Below are 15,367 nucleotides of genomic sequence, written 5' to 3' on the forward strand. Positions count from 1 at the left end.
AGCTTAATCAAACAGGTAGAACAAACCGTTAGACAACTCTTATCAAGTGAAAACTGAGACACATCCAACATTGAACATGAGATCAAACTATCAACTATCAAGCTATCACGAAATCAATCTAAGCACATCACACACTTTTCAGTGGATAATATCTTTTTGGATAATGATTGTAACATGATTGTTCAACTTTTCTATATTGCTTTTCGTTATCATGATTTCTGAGTGACTCCAGGATGTCATTGAGTAGAGGAACAAGGAAGAAACATGATATTTTTCTTGTCTGCTATCTAAAAATTAATCATTAATATGTGCAAATTTGTCTCGGGACATGATCATCGAAGTATCATTGAAGACATTTCTGATTTGCGTATTGAAATGATTAATACTACTTGTTTTATGCAAGCAACACTTAGGTCATCTCGGTTCAATTATACCTCGCTTCTTGTGCTAACTCGCTATATCAAAATCCAGGAAAGTAGTGCTCCGGTCATCATGGTTTAATTATACCATCGATGTTTGCACTCACTTCCCATATTTCAAAAAACTCAATGATGGAAAAAATGCAAAATAATCTAGTGACTAGTCTGATCATTCCATTGCATTTCATTTGCATTTTAGTTTGCATTTCATTATTGCATGGGATCATACAAGCTCCTTTTATCCAAGGTTAAATCTAGCACATGAATCATCAAAGTATCATCACAAGTGTATATGCAATCAGAATGATGACTCATATCTCTCAAGATATTATCAACCCAACGAAAATCTTATCTTATGCTATCTCTCTCAACAGAATCAACAATCAGCATATCCAAAAATTTCAGCAACTTGCTATCAACAAACTGTCAGTTCTTTATCTAATCAACCTTATCAAATCAAATCAATCAATCAAACCTAACCAATTCTATCACGTCTTATACAAGATGTATCCTTCTTGAAACCAGATGATCTGATTCTGATTCATGTCTTATACAAGATGTATCCTTCCTGAAACTAGACGTTCTGATCATGTCTTATACAGGATGAATCCTTCCTGAAACCAGATGCTTTGATCATTGTTGTCTTATACAGGATGAATCCTTCCTGAAACCAGACTGAATCTAATCAATCAAGATTTTTCAATCTTATGAATCTAAGCAATCAAGCTAATCGAAGATGTCACATTTTCATCAAACACAGTTGTAGAAATCAAATCAAATCTATCAGGATATCAATCTTGCAAAAACTCCAAAGATCAATTATCTCAATTGATCTCTCGAGGGGGCATCATCGTATCAGAATTTAGCAATCAAGAGCTGGGGCATCCTATCAAATCAATACCATCATCAAAATGAGATTATTCTTTGAATCAACGCGTCATCACACCTCACTTCAAAGAGGGGCAAAATGTATACACCTAAAAATGGTCTAAAGATAATTAATTAAATAAGCAATTATTTAATTAATCTCCCTCCCCAATTTAATTGAATTCACTAAGCAATTTGATTAAATTTCCCCTTTTCATATACTTATTAATAGATCTAAGGATTTATTAAATAGGTTCATTTCATTTCACCCCTTTAATTAATTAATTCAAATTAATTAATTCCCTCATCAAAATCATTTCTTCTAAATCCTTTAATTAATTAAAACAAATCAAAATCATGAGTTGTTGAGATTAATTAGCCTTTTCCTATTATTTGAATTTTTAAATTCAAATTCTCCTAACTTATATCACTCCTAAACCTAACCATTCCTAAACTTAACCCATTCTACCTACCACCATGTCCCCTTTCATCCAACATCTTCTAGAACCTTTGTGACACTTTTCACTAAGTGTTCCCTTTCATCCAAACCCTTCTAGAAGCCTCTTGACACTTGTCACCATAGAGATGATAGATGTTCCCTTTAATCCAACCCCCTTTGCCATCCTCCTCCAATTTAACCATTGATATCTTCAAATCAATCTTGACCATTGATTCTTGACACCTCACCCCTAGCCTTGGGAAATCCTATAAATAGACCTCATTTGGAGCAATATGGGTCCCAATTTCATATCATTCTTGCATATCATTTGATTCATCTCATTTGCATTCAAGCATTGTTATTATAGGCATCTAGCTTCTAGTTTATCATTTTTAGCAATGTTATCATGCTCAATTGTAGCTTAATTGCATCTTCATTCTAGCCTATTTTCTAGAATTATCATGAAATCATGTAGCTTAATCATGCTATTCTTGCTAGATCATGCATTTTCTTCATTCAAATCCTCCATCTAAGTGTAGTCAAGTCACTAAAATTTGTATAATAAGATTTGAGAGAAAAATTCATACTCGCATTTACTAGGAGGCAATAAATTGATTAGATATGGTTGTGTCTTTCATTGTTTCAATTTTCTAACCATGCTTGTAATGATTTATTGAGTGCATTGTGGTTGTAGGTATAGGTACACTTCACAAAGCATGACAATATCTATACAATAAATTGAACAAATATCACTACTTACCTCATGTATTTTCCAAGATCATATATGACTTGCTTAACATTATTGTCGAAGTGGTCTGGGAGAGATAGAGGTAGAATGTACTGCAATAATTATAAAATTATCTTTTCATTTTTTTTTAACATAATACAATGAAAAGTATATGTGCAGTATACAAATATATAGTAAATAAATAAGAACATGAATTACCTTAATGAAGGTATGCCAATCATGCGTTTTCATCCGTGGCCCAAATTCACTTTTCTTTGATATGAGATTGTTTATGTTCGCAACAAATCATGTGGTAAATCAATTTTTTTTGTATGACTTCTTTTATAGCATTGCTTTGTTGGTCCGTTAATAACCAAGGAAGGTCACTTATATTAATTTGGTCTCCATGGCTATTTGATTGAATGACATTTTTCATTTAATGCTTGGATTCCTGAATGTCACTACAAATTTTGACAATTTTTTCTTTGTCACGCCTTCCATCCAATATGCATAGTATCAAACAAATGCACAATTTGTAACTGCTCATAGTAGGTTAACCTAATAAATTGTCAGGGATAACTTTTTAGTCCCTTAGGAAGGTGGTCATTAATGCCTTGATGACCTTCATTATCATCAATCACATCATCAATAAACAAAACACGATAGAAAAGATGTTTTATGACGTAAAAAACCATTAGATGGAATGACATTACCTTGATGATTAATTCTATTATATTCCAACATCCATAGGTGAGGTGTCATTCTTCGTGGCTTTGATGTATTCTCTTCTTTCCCATTGAAAAGATGTTTTTCAGTATTTTGATACTTATTTATTTTGTGGAGAAAGTGCCTATACTCATCAAACACCTACTTTCCTAAACTTTTTGAATGATGAGATTTCATCTTTGGATCACAAACTGGACATGCAAATTTTCTCTTTGTTTGAAGACCTACAAGATAATGTATGATTGGATTAAATATGTTATTTTTTTTAATTAAAAATATCATGCGCAACTTGAACACTATAACATACCACAAAAGTGTGTTAGCCCTGGGGCATCGTGTATTGTCCATACAAGCATCGCATGGAATTGAAATTGTCTTTGTCCTCTTGGTTTAGAGACATCATACATAGTGACAACATTCCATAACTCCAACAACTCGTCGATAAGAGGCTCAATATATACATTCATATATTTAACTTGGTACTTACCTAATCGAATGAACAACAACATTACATAATTATTATGACCATTTTACAGCAATATTTATAATTAAATGTAGACAACTATTAAATGATAAAATACCTAGAACAATCATTGCCAACATTATGTGCTCCCTCTTTATTGACATCCATGGAGGAATGTTATTGTTGATAACAAAAAGTGGCCACACCGAGTAAACAGATCTTAGCTCTCCAAATGGATTCACATCATATGCTACCAATGAAAGCCTGAGATTACGAGGTTCTTCTTTAAAGTGTGGCCATTTTTCCTCTATGTCCGTAAATGATGAACCATCCATAGGAATTCAAATAAGGCCATCTCTCCTTCTATTGTGTGTATGTTAATCCATAAATTGTGCCAAGCTAGTGCACTTGAATAATCATTGCATACGTGGAATAATGGGAATACAATGAAGAACCTTGTGAGGTACCTTTTTTGTTATTTGATCTGTTCGATATCTACTGATATGACATTCAAGGCATTTAGTTTGAAATTCATGTTGTTTGTGATATATAATATGATCATTGGGACAAGCATCTATTGCTTGATACTTTATTCCAATATCTTTCATAATGGCAGATAATTCTCGGTATGAGCGAGGTAAAAACTCACCTATCAATCTACAACAAAAAAATATAATTTGTTAATATAAAGAATATTAATGGTACATGATTCACCATTTATTAACTATAATGACTGTAGTCACATAAATCTGTCCATTTTAATTAAATGAATATTTCGTATTTATTTGATTAAAAATCCACTAGCCATCAGTTAATTAAATTAATATTTAATTAATTCATCCCCAAACATTCTTCTATTAATTAAATAAATTATTCAATTTATTTTAATTAATTCATTAAATCCAATTCCAATCAATTAAATAAAATCTATTTATTTAATTAAATCCCCCTTTTCCTCTTTTAAATAAATTAACATTTATTTAAATCATTATCCCCCACCCCACTTGCATTTTCCTACAAATGCAACTTGCACACATTTTGAAATAAATGAATTTTTATTTCAAATAAAATCCTATTTTCCCTCACCCACCAAATCCACTTGCAAAATCTAATCCCCTTCTAGATTCTTCTAACCCTTTCCTAATTTGCCTAATCCATCCCCTAAATATTGTCACATTCCTAAGCAAAGGGAAGTCACTTCTCAAATGGCCCAAAGTCTTGGATAACCATTGAAGGTTTTCAACCTTCAACCACCAAAAACCCCAAAGTCTTTGAAAACCATTAAAGGCTTCCAACTTTCAACCACTTAATCCACAAAGTCTCCAATAACCATTAATGGTTAACCCAAACCCTCCTACATGGTTAAAACATTTGTTTTGACTCAACCTCTACCCAACCCAAGGGTCTCATCAGGTCATTAATGCTTTGACCATGATTATCTCTTAATCATTTGCACAAAGGTTTATCCTTGGATTAACTCCTAATCCAGTGGGTAATCCTAATTTAGGCTTGACCCTTAGCCTTTAGATAACCATGAGGTCTTCTCAGGCCTTTAATGCCTCCAACCTCTTCTTTCAACCCAACACTATGTTGACATTTGTCACCATTTCATTGGTGCAAATTGTGCACATGGATTCCCAACTTTCAAGCTTGACCCTTGATTAAACCATTCAATCCTGGCCATCCATTGCTCCATTTTTCCTATAAATAGAGCCCATTCCTTCATAATCCAGATCCTGAAAACTTGTAAGCATTTAGACTATAGCCATTTTAGAGAGCATTTAGCATAGCATAACTAAATATTGTCTTTTTGGTAAAATCAATCATTTTAGCATTAAAAATAGCTTTTCATTTCATGTTTGGAGCTATTCTACAAATCTCAATCCTCCATAAGCATCCATAGTGCAAAAAGCTGCTGAGAGCTACACTATTTTGGAACTTGGAGAGGAGAGGAACAAGGGAGAAGGAGCTAATATCATGCTATGAGATAGTTGGAGATATCTCATTGTCTTTACTTCTTTAGTTAGATTCATTAGCATGTTTTTAGTGTCTCCTTTGGAATGCCTTCATGTTTTAGTTTTTGATTGATTAACTCTAAGATCTTGTGTGTTTTTGTGTTCTTTGATCTTAGACTAACATTGTGTCATTTAGGAGGGCATCAATGACATATATGACATGCCTTAACATACGTGAGATTGTTATGTTGGATAAACCATTCATAACCTTCAAGTTCACCAACAATAATACAACAGAGAGAAGAGTTGTCTGGGAGCCTTCATAAAGGGCCTCATATGCCTTCTCAAGTAGAGGTAAATCATGAACAACATCAAGGTCATCTTGATCATCATGATCAGTTGTACCAGTACTAAATGTGTCATGGATCAATGTATTTTAACCATCATCTTCAATTGTGTTTTATAGCTCATGATCGTCATCTTCCATGGGATCATTATCTTCAGCTTCGATATTCACACCTCCATGTTCCTCCACTTCAAAAACCATATTCTTCAGGTTGTGTTGATCCATATCATGTGCTCTGGGGTACTCGACCTATGTAAAAATGATCAATATAAATAAACCATGATCATGATCTCATCATCAAGTGATTTCTTATGTATATAATTGTTAAAATGATATAATGAAAAACTTACCAATGGATGATAATCATGCCCCCCTTCAATGTGACCATGCAGCCTACAATGTTTCTTAGTTGTTTTGATTAGAAGTCTTCTAGTGTTTAACCCCTTACAAATTTTGCAAGGACAATAACATTTTCCATCACCTTTTCTTTTCAAGTTAGACCACAATCTAGCAATTGTCTCCTTATTATGTTGTTCGCTGATATTATCTGACATGGTCTTTCTTCACAAGCAAAAAAAATTGGGCTATAGAACTAGTTATATAGAAGTTGAAATATTAGTTATGAAATGAAGTTTCAGTAAAATATACCAAATTAAATTACTTGAACATAGAAATAATGCAAACTGAACCAAAACCATTTAACTTTTCTTTTTCATCTCAAAACATATCTAATGGCTTTGTGGTGATTTAGAGTAGGTGATATGCTAATGGCTTTGTGGTATGCAATCCTTGTATCATATGTTAAGTTGACCAATGCCTGATTGGGGTAATCCATGAGTGTCTAATGTGAATTCATTATCAATGTTGTGAAGTCATCGAGAGTATGGTGATAGTCATCTAGGATCCTCTCAATACTGTCCAAATTAGTGACAAGTAAGACAAAATTCTTAGTCACACCTTCGATGCAAGTGAATGATATCACATATGCTTTTGGGATGAACACCATTGAGATTCATAGACCCAAGTTAGTCTAAAAGGAAAGTAACTATCCATTCCCATTCTCATGCATAGTTACATGACCAATGCTGCCCTTGTGTATCCTAAACATTGGAGAGACCTTATTTGACTTGCCTAATCAATGTGGTTGCTGTCCTAATATGAAATACTGAGTTCTAACCTTGCCTCTACATCAAACTTCTCACATCATGTTTCTTCAATAAAACACACTATTCCCAATCTTCCTCAATACCCTCAATGGAGGGGCATGTATAATGGTTTCAACATACAAAGTCAATGATCATATACTCCATTCTTCTAGACACCCTTGGATACATTACTTGACTTCTAGGCTTGGGAAAACTAATATGAATTGATCCAACACCATGAGGATAGGGTCAAGTATCATGGCAACTGATCATAATTCGTGAAGACAGGGTTCACACCTAAGTGTTGGCATCATTTTTTTGAAATTAACTTTTCTTTTTCATCTCAAAACATATCTAATGGCTTTGTGGTGATTTAGAGTAGGTGATATGCTAATGGCTTTGTGGTATGCAATCCTTGTATCATATGTTAAGTTGACTAATGCCTGATTGGGGTAATCCATGAGTGTCTAATGTGAATTCATTATCAATGTTGTGAAGTCATCGAGAGTATGGTGATAGTCATCTAGGATCCTCTCAATACTGTCCAAATTAGTGACAAGTAAGACAAAATTCTTAGTCACACCTTCGATGCAAGTGAATGATATCACATATACTTTTGGGATGAACACCATTGAGATTCATAGACCCAAGTTAGTCTAAAAGGAAAGTAACTATCCATTCCCATTCTCATGCATAGTTACATGACCAATGCTGCCCTTGTGTATCCTAAACATTGGAGAGACCTTATTTGACTTGCCTAATCAATGTGGTTGCTGTCCTAATATGAAATACTGAGTTCTAACCTTGCCTCTACATCAAACTTCTCACATCATGTTTCTTCAACAAAACACACTATTCCCAATCTTCCTCAATACCCTCAATGGAGGGGCATGTATAATGGTTTCAACATACAAAGTCAATGATCATATACTCCATTCTTCTAGACACCCTTGGATACATTACTTGACTTCTAGGCTTGGGAAAACTAATATGAATTGATCCAACACCATGAGGATAGGGTCAAGTATCATGGCAACTGATCATAATTCATGAAGACAGGGTTCACACCTAAGTGTTGGCTCTCAACAATGCCACACTTCCAAAATTGTCACTCTCAAGACTTCTCCTATTGGGTCCACACTCTTTTATGGCCACAAGGCCAAATAAATGTATGTAGGCTTCAAACTCCTTACTCTAGGCTTGGAGGACCCTACACAAGTTTAATAAACACTCACTTGGTATTACAATAGAAAGATCCTTCATCTAGAACTTTGTTTTCAACACACACATCATTGGTAATCATTGTTATGATGGATGGTCTATTAGGATAGTAAATAAAATGCTTATTCTTTTTCCACCCTTTGAAACTACAACAAGGTATTTGACTTGGCAGGGTCCCCACACATCACTTCAACACCAAACATTAGGCAATTCAACCTTTTGCCTTCTCAATGTATTTTTTTTTGTCTTTCACTGGTTTTCTCAGTCTAATACATAGGGATATCAAACCTTTCATGGCATCATCACACATGTAAACTTCCCCATATATCCCTGTAAGTCTAAGATATTAAATACATTTCACCTAGCACTATCTAGTACAAATTCTTCTGTCCTATCCATATAGGATGTTTGCACACCACACTGTTATCCTTGACTCATGTGTATGATGCAGAGGTAGGGGCATGTATAATGGTTTCAACATACAAATTCAATGATCATACACTCCATTCTTCTAGACATCCTTGGATACATTACTTGGCTTCTAGGCTTGGTAAAACTGATATGAATTGAGCCAACACCATGAGGATAGGGTCAAGTATCATGGCAACTGATCATAATTTGGGAAGACATGGTTCACACCTAAGTGTTGGCTCTCAACAATGCCACACTTCCAAAATTGTCAATCTCAAGACTTCTCCTATTGGGTCAACACTCATTGATGGACACAAGGCCAAATCAATGTATCTAGGCTTCAAACTCCTTACTCTAGGCTTGGAGGACCCTACACAAGGTCTATGAATTTTACCATTATAAATTTTACCATCATAATTATTTTTAATGGATGCGGATCTATATTATCATTTCCAAAATAATGTTATGCATATTCACAAAAAGAAAGGTAAGTGGAAAGAGTCATATCCCAAAGTCCAAACAAGACAATAGCTCAAAACAAAAAAAACAATTATAACAAGACAACTAAGAGGAGGAGGTTAGCCCTAGTCATTTGTTTTTCTCTTTATCTACAATTTCTTGTTTTGCATATGTCACTTGAAACTACACTTTTATGATCCTATTGCAGACAATAGGAATAATTTTGTAAAATTAGCAGTAGCACTATCTTTTCACCCAACTATAGTGAAAGTCCCAAATCATCTTTGGTGGTTCCTTAGTGAGAATACAAATGTGTCTTATGTAACATATGAGCTCATTTTCTATGTAAAAATCAAGAACCTACCACATAACTATGAATTTTTGGTATATGTCAAAGAATTCAAGATCTCTAATGTTAAGTTAAGGTCATTCCAATGTTTCATGCTTGCAAGAACCAAGTGTTGTTATCAAATTTGTAGATGAGAGATAAGTCAAGCAGTCAACAACCTTATCAATACTCCCATTCTTGTGTCAAATGTTCAATTGAAAAAAAATGTTGTAGGTAAGTGGAGCACCTTTGATGATGGTAATTTTAAAACTCACCTGAAGTCTACATATGTAGAGGCTTGTAATAAGTATGCATGACTATCTCCTTACCCAAAATGTAGTCCTTCCATTGCATGCAAACCTAAATGATAGCATATATCTCTTTGTTATATTTTAGGTACTTACCCACTATGTTATAAAACATCTTGTTATGGTAAATAGAAAAAGTCTCAGGTGACACTATGTTAGAAATGGCTCACCATTGTAGGTACATGGAGCACCTTTGATGGTCATTTTACAACTCACCTTGAGTCTACATGAGTTGTAGAATCTTGTGATAAGTATGGATGACTGTCTTCTTCCAATATGTAGTCCTTTCATTGTATGCAAACCTAAACAATAGCATAAATCTCTATCATATTTTAGGGCCTTTCTTACCTTTGGGGTTGAGTTTATCTTCTACCAATATTTTGATGTTTAAAGATGTCATTTTCATTTAGATGTACTGATGACGGATGCTAGACATTACAATTTGTAAAGAACCAATGCTTCTTAGAGTTCTTGATGCCAAGTTTTGAACACGATGTGTGTTAAGTATTGATGTAGTCAAATACAAATTTTCTCTCATAGTTGCCACAAAATCTACTTTTCTTCATTTTCATCTTTTGGAAAAATCTTCCTTGATGACCTCCATGAAACCACCCAAACTGAAATTCACCTCCATCACTAAATCAAGTGGATTTCCTTCAACTCCTCCTTGGCTAGAAAGCTAGCAATCCAACATTGTTGAACTGGAATTCTAATTTAAGTAGGGAAGACATAAATTCTAATTTAATTGAAATTCTCTAATCTAAGAAATTACAAAGAAATACATCTCCAAATTCTAATTTAAGTAGGGCAGACATAAATTCTAATTTAAGTAGGGTGGGAATAAATTCTAATTTAACTGAAATTCTCTAATCTAAGAAATTACAAAGAAATGCATCTCCAATTAGAAATATAATCATCAACAACATCTACATCAATTTTCTCATCAAACTTAAGGATTTCACAACTTACCTAGGCTCTAAAGGGAGTCCAATTGCCAAATGACCTTTTCAATGGGGCCCACTACTTATTTTGGTTACTTCAGAGCATCAGCGCAAATCGGTTCATCATCCTTGATCTTTGTTTTCCTCAAGCCACCTAGATCAACAACTTGAAGGAATTCGAGGAGTTAGTAGCTAGTTCTTCGATATCATTGAATCTCATCTTTAATTAAAATATCCAATATCTGAGTGCATTTGATGATACATGCAAGATCAACTGCACTTATTTAAATTAGGCTAGTAATTTGGGGAATAATATAATAGTTGAGAAATTTATTGTACCAAAAGTAAAAATTGAACAAAATAAAACACAAAATTGATAATTACAATATAGCTGTTACATGGGCTTAAGTTGACAGTTGACACTCTTCTTGGGTGCCTTAAGTTTATATAAATGGGATCTAGAGGGTGTCTTTGAACAAACCAACACAAACACTAACTAAAAGTTGGCATGAGCACTCGTTCAAGTGTCTAGACTTGAGGATGAAAACTCATAGTTTTTTCGAAGTCAAGGGACAAAAACCTTGTAGATCTTATGACGGAGGATGAAACCCCTCTGGTTGAAGGAGTGATCTCATGTAGAGCTCGCATTTGAGTTTTAATGGTGGCTAAAATTGATGATATTGAGTGTGCATGACACTTATAGATGTTGTGGATGTAATCATTTATGTTCCAGTTTGCTTTAGCTGTTGTAAACTTGTAGTAGAATATTGTAATATTGGAATTCCCCATTTAATATAATAGATGACCCGTGATGTAGATTCTTCGAAGTATTGTATTCTCAATTTGTTGCCATGGTTGTGTATGCATGGGTTGTTATCATTGCAATTGTCGTATTTTGGTCTATTATTGTTGTGGCAGAAATGTTTTATAAACCATTTTCAACATGTTTAATATAAATACAATTTATAGTTTATCTTTCATTGTGGATTTGCTCCATAATTTGGGTTATCCATATAAACACAAGATTGGAACAAAATTTTGTGGGTATGCTATTATTTATATGAATGCGATGGGAAACTTCTAGTTTTGCGAGACTTGAGCAAAACAGATTAGGGTTTGTTAATTTTAGGGTTAAATAATGAAGTCTAAAGCATATTTTTAGAGTTGTCGTGTCACATTAATATAACCCAGGTATTTTTTGAGGTTCTGGTTAAATATTTAAGTCCACACTTTAAATAGCCAAAATATTTTCATAAGATTTTGTGGTTATGTTTTCCAGTTTATTAGTCAAAGATGCTTTGGTGGTTATGTTTTCTATTTGGGAATTCATTGATTGAGCCCATGTAACAACTTTGTGAAGTCATTTGTGCCTTCAAAATTCAAAACCATGGTGGCTATGGTCTACAAATGATAACTATTTATTTCTTGTAAGAGAAAAAAATCATAATGGCGAACACTACAAAATGCTTACATAGGAACTCAAATAATCACCATTTATCAAAACACACTAAACTCCTATGAAAGTTGCCATTTATCACCATCTATCTACATCCAAGAATTGTTTTAATCATATCACCTCCCTTCAAATGTGTGTGATTTATCATTGTTAAAAAAAATTGTATAAAACATTTTGTATTCAAGTGGATTGTCCCAGACTTACACAAGTATATTGGAACGAAAATAGCTTCATAATGAAGTGGTATAACATCCTTGCATGCCAGGTATAGCCATGGGAAGGTCCAAATTTTGAGTCATTTGTGGTCCATGGGAAATTACAAGGTATGTGTACCTTGCATCCCTACAGTGGGAAGACAGAGAACAACAAGCTTGAAATTTGTACATGTACCAAAATTGCAAGCATTGGGACAGAAATGTCTTGCAAGAAACTTGAATCCATGCATCTTGGAGGCAAGGGAAAAAATGCCAAAAAACTTCTACCACCTCATACCCAAAATACAAGCAATGCCTCATAGATGTCTTGGCATAAATTTAGAGTCATTGAGGTGATACTTCACTGGTAGACCGTCAAATACCATTAAGCATATTCTTGTCTCTATTAGTAGAAGAAAATAATCTCATGTAAACTGTGACTACTATCACTTCATGCAAGTACTTGAATTCCTCCTAAATAAAAGCCTTTTTTGCAGATTAAAGGGGTAAAATAGCACTATTACTATTATGTTCTCCCTACTTACAACCTGAATTTCAATGAAATAATTAAAGAAAAGGTTAATAGCACATATAGTTAACAAGTTTCACACCAATTCCTTCACTGACTCATGTATTAAATAACTATTATGCTATAAGATGCCAAACCTTGACACTATTAAAATGAACTCATAGACTACCTCTCATTGAGTGATCAACCAACTTGTCTTGTACTGGGCAACCACTCCTTCAAGGTTTCATGAATTATAGAAGGCAATACTTTCTCATTATAGTTCTCTCCAAGTGCCCTATAAATGGTTGAAAGTTGATCGGGCAATGGCCTTGTCAGAACACAAAGCCCAATTTTAATCTATCACACAACAAGGGAAGGATAATGATGAATGCCGCTAAAATTCACATCATGTAGTTGCATCATATTCCAAACAAATAGGAAACTAATATACTAATTGATTATTATCTGTGGTAGAGGTTAAGATGCAATGTATTTGGCTAAAAAGCATATCTAAGACCAAATATTTTACAAATGTCTCTAGAATTTTGAACAAATCATATCAAAAAGTAAAGCACCATTATTTGGAGAAATGGTGCACATAAGAAAATGTAGCATCGTAATAAGTTCTATTTTCATATGCCTTTTAGTGAGACAAAATATCAATCCATAAACCCCAAGAGTTATAAAAAATTAATAATTTCCTATGCTTGAGAAAAAACTTGCCCTAGCTACTCTTAAAGGCTTAAAGAAAAGGCTATAATGCACTTGCTCTAAAAAAATCTGCTTAAAGAGAGATGTTTGATGTAGAGTACTTAATTGAAAAAACAATATTCAATATTCGTGCATACTTAATTGAAGAAACAATATTCAATATTCATGCATACTATGCATGGAATCAATCTTACTTGAGGAGCGCACAGTTGTGGAGAGATTGCTCTGGGTGTGGGGGGGGGGGGGGGAGGGAGGCAAGAGTAGCTTCACCATCTTTGGCAGTGATGCTCCTAGCCTATGAAACTTCAATGTCTTTTAAAATGAACCCGCGTTTTTTTTAATAATAATGCGGGTTCGTCGGAATTCCGACGAACACGAACACTTTTTTTCAAAAAAATAAAATTTCATTAGTAATGCCTTCTCAGTCAAATCCAAATGTGAAATTATCATCGAAATTCCAATGAATTCGGACACTTTTTCAAAAAAAAATCAAATTTGGTCACAATATAACTTCTCCATCAGAAACCTCTGTCGGAATTTTAGGCCAAATGTATTAGTGACACTTTCACCATAGGAGAAGTTATCGTTTGAAACATTTAAACACCAATCTAGGATACACACATTGTGAGGGGTGACTTCATTGGGCTCCTTCATTAGATCATCCATTACCTCATTTATCTCTGCATTTTTGGTACAGTTCCCAAAACTATCCTCTTGTATAGGGGTGTCTTCTTGATCTAAAGATTCAAAAAGAGGATTGCTTTGAACCTTGAATACTCCATAAGGCATAGATTGTAAATTCCATCAAGATAGGAACATTTGTTGATATACCTACATAGATTTCATTTTCAACCTGTTCATAGACATCTGTATTAAGTTTTGTGTTCTCTTGTCCCAATGATTTCCCTTCATCACACTCTTCATGAAATTTGAAAACTTCATACTCAGGTAGCATGTATGATAAAGAGTGGATGCTTAATGGTTCATCTTCTTTCACTCGGGGCTAATCTAGAAGTTTAGTAAAGGTCTCCATTTTTGAAGATAAAGAAGATATATGCAATATTTCAGTTATGGTTGCTTCTCCATTGGTCATATTCGTACAAGATTGTCCACTAGGTATCATATCTTTGATTTCCTCGAAAAAGTTTTCATCTTCAACTGTTAGTGGTGGATGAATGAGAATATATTCTCCACATAGAAAGTCATCATCAGAAGAACTGAGACACCAAGTTAAATGAAAACTATAGGGGATTCTTCTTCATGGACGTCTTCATCATTTTTTTCAAGTTGGGGCTGCAAACAAGACTTGAAATCACTTGATACGTCTTCTTCAAGTTCCTTGTTCTTAGGTTGATGGAATATTTCTTCAGTGCAATACTTATGACATGCTCCAACACTATCTTCATTTACCATAAATAGATACATATCGAAGCATAGTAGAAATTGATCTGTGTCAAATGTTGCAGCCATAACTACCCCACTAGGCATGGAAGCATATAAGACATGACGTGTGAACTATGGACACACTTCATTGAAAAAATGTAATCTCGTGGAATGCACTGATTGCAGGAATGCATAAAAAATGGACATGTTGAAAGTCTTTGGCAACTTTTGAGCAAATGCAAATGGTAGGTATAAAGCTAAACGCCTCAACTTATGCCGAAATCCTCCTTGCCAACTGCAAAATGTGAAGCTCATGCAATTGGCTGATGTAAAGATAAAATCCACAACATTTACAAC

The sequence above is a fragment of the Cryptomeria japonica genome, chromosome 5, assembly GCF_030272615.1.
Source record: "Cryptomeria japonica chromosome 5, Sugi_1.0, whole genome shotgun sequence".
Classification (NCBI taxonomy): Eukaryota; Viridiplantae; Streptophyta; class Pinopsida; order Cupressales; family Cupressaceae; genus Cryptomeria; species Cryptomeria japonica.